This window comes from Octodon degus, unplaced genomic scaffold (assembly GCF_000260255.1).
Source record: "Octodon degus isolate 3935 unplaced genomic scaffold, OctDeg1.0 scaffold00110, whole genome shotgun sequence".
NCBI classification, from domain to species: domain Eukaryota; kingdom Metazoa; phylum Chordata; class Mammalia; order Rodentia; family Octodontidae; genus Octodon; species Octodon degus.
In genome coordinates, this window is record NW_004524686.1 from 6,255,436 (window position 1) to 6,258,612 (window position 3,177).

Consider the following 3,177-nt stretch of genomic DNA (forward strand, 5'->3'; position numbering starts at 1 on the left):
CTGCTGCACTCTGCCTAAGCAGGCACTTCAGTCCACTGAGCTATCTGGCCGGCCCTCAACTTCTTAGTTTTAGAAGACAATGAAATGCAAAGGAGCGAAAATGGTATGTCTAGTCATACAGAAAATTATCTGCAGAGGCAGGCCAGAGGCCATGTCTTTGGAATTGCGGGCAGTATTTCCCCTTGGACCCAATATTGCTTCCTGGTGCAATACAAAACAAGATGATTTCCTCATGAATAGATAGCCTTTCATATATTGTAGGAGTACCATTATGTTGACCTTTCCATTCCTTTTCTAGAATTCCCATCTCACATGCTATGAATGTATCCTTTATATAGCAAGCTTCATAGAACCAGAAATATCCTGGTCACCTGTCTCTGTGTAGGTTTCCTTTAACAACATTACTCCTAAAAGATGGCACTAAGATTGGTTTTCTCTGAAGTTTCTATAAGAAGCATTCTTTGCCTCTTCTCATTTCTGATAGTTCCTGACATTCTTGCTAGTGGCTGTATAATTCTAATCTCTGCTTCCACTTTCACGTGGCCCTGTCTTCTCACTGGGTCTCTCTTCTATGTCTGTTACAGGTATGCTTGACATTTAATTTAGTATTGGTTGGGGGTGCTCAAGGATGAGCTTATCTTGACATCCTAAATTTAATTACATCGTCAGTGATCCTTTCACAGGGTCACACTTAAGGTCATATTTATAGGTTCCAGGGATCAAAGTATAGACATGTATTGTGCTGGGGGAGCTACTATTTTAGAACACTGTGCCATCCTATAATTAGGTGTACATTTGTTCTTTTGGAGCATGGAGGCAGGACTTATTTACCCATGTTTTATTTGTTGTTCTAAATTCTACTTCCTAAACCATACCAGGGTGGCTAAACATTGCATCACAATAGTGCACACCTGTAATCCCAACATTCTACCAGGCTGAAGCAGAAGACCACAAGTTCAAGCCCAGACTGGGTAGTTTAGTGAGATCTTGTCTTAAAATAAAAAAGGCTGGAGATATTGCTCAGTGCAAAGGCCCTGGGTTCAATTCCTACAGCTGTGGAAAAAAAGCATCACAGTTATGTAAGTTCAGTGTTCTGTTGATTTTGTACTTACCAATATGTGGAACCTCTGGTCCCCAGTAAAGTCATCTCTCCTGCAGGCTATCAGCCGAGCTCACGGACACAGCTCTTTGCCTATGGCATCTGAAGGTCTTGTTTGCTCCTTCTCTGTCTCCTTTACAGTGAAGGGTTCACATCCACAAAGCTGCTGTAAAGGTGCCTCGCAGCTCCTGTTCACAGCGGTACCACCACCTACCATGGAAACCTCTGTGTGATCAAAGCTGCCTCCTCAGATGTAGGTGGCAGGGAGAGAGAAATCCCTTTCTCTCTCTTCTGTGCTCCCTAAACGATTGGTGTTGTGTTCTCTGAATCTCACATAGGTGACATATAATACCTATGACACACAGTGCCCTAACTTCCATGGGCCTAAGCCAAGTGATGACCAGTGAAGGAGTATTTCGTTTTCTTGTGCAGTACAGGCTCCTGGGCTATTTGCTCCTATACACTCTCTGCTTCCCCTTTTATATGATTTGTTTAATATCTCCTTTCCTGCTTGCCTGCAGACTCCATTGAAAGCAGTGACTAAAATCAGTCTTGTTCATTACCTGTCCTTCCATGCAGAGCCAGCCACACCATAGCACCCTCTGTAAAAACATTTTGAATAAACAAATGCTGAACAACTGGTACTAGATCACCTGCGAGAAAGTTGTCACAGTTCCTCACTCAGTGCGCGCATCACCTTCATCCCAAGGCAGCGTGGCATAGAATTTATGTGTGTGGACTGTGCTGCTTACAAGCAGGGCAACCTTGAGTAAGCCACCTCATATAACTGCAATAGACTTCTCATGAAGACTGGAGTAAGTAACAGAACTTGCATCATACAGTTGCTGTGTGGGTGGACTGCGCATAAAGTGCTTACACTGTGCTTGGCACAAAGAGGGCCCTATACATGTGTGATCAAACTATACATATTCACTGAGCGAAGGACCTCTGTTGGGTTTTGGTCCCCATATATTCCTCAGTGGTTACCATGGGATCTGGAAAGTAATACGGGCTCGCTATTCAGTAAATGAGTGAGCAGAGAGACTCATGAGTGACTGTACTCAGAATCTGTCTCTCCTAGTAACTAGCCTGAATTACACTGACTTGCCATATCTCTTAAATGACTCCCTTAGAGGGACTACAATCCCTTTTTCTAGATCTGCACCTTACTGCAAGGTCAACTTATAACACTCCCAGGCATATCTCCCTACAAAACAATCCAAGGCAGAGCACAATTGTATGTCCAAGGTGAAACACTTGCTATACTAATTTTGAACCTAATATTTCAGGCCTGCTGAGTGCTTTTAAATCCTGATTCTCTATCTAGTAATAATGGTATCTCTACATGGTAAAATCTGCAAATTGCATAGACATGGTTTTTTTAAGGTTTGACCCAAGTCATTGATTCAAAATAACTGTTTAAAGCAGGTGCAGGAGCTGGGGTACAATCCCTGGGCCTGCTGTGCCAGCCTCGCCCCCAAGGTGGGCTGAGAGGGCAATTGAGACTGGGTGTGGTGGTGTGCACCTGTAACCCCAGTTCTTGGGAGGCTGTAAACAGGGGGATCACTATGAGTCTGATCTAGTACTGAGACCCTGAACACCCTGTAGAGCCTTCCCTAAAAATACAAATAAAAAAATAATTGTATAACTGCAAGAAATTAAATACAAAGTCAATATATTTAAATTTGTGTCTGGCAAATAGTGAGGTTAAGCTTAACAGCCTAAGTTGTATGGTAATAATAATAAGCTTCTCTTCTGGAGGGTTAACAACCTAAGTTTGCAGACCAAATTAGAGAAAAAGGAGGGCTGCAAGGAAAGCCAACTTTTTGGCCCTTTTTTCCCCTTTTATATGATTTGTTTAGTATCTCCTTTCCTGCTTGCCTGCAGACTCCATTGAAAGCAGTGACTAAAATCAGTCTTGTTGATTAGGACTCAGGACATATGAGAACTTCCAAGGTCAATTAGGACTCAGGACATATGAGAATTTGTACTGTAAAGTCATGTAACTCGGTAGTGTCCCAAATTTTCTGATCAAGGAGATTATGGGGCCAAAGAGGAAAGTGATTGATGATGTAGAA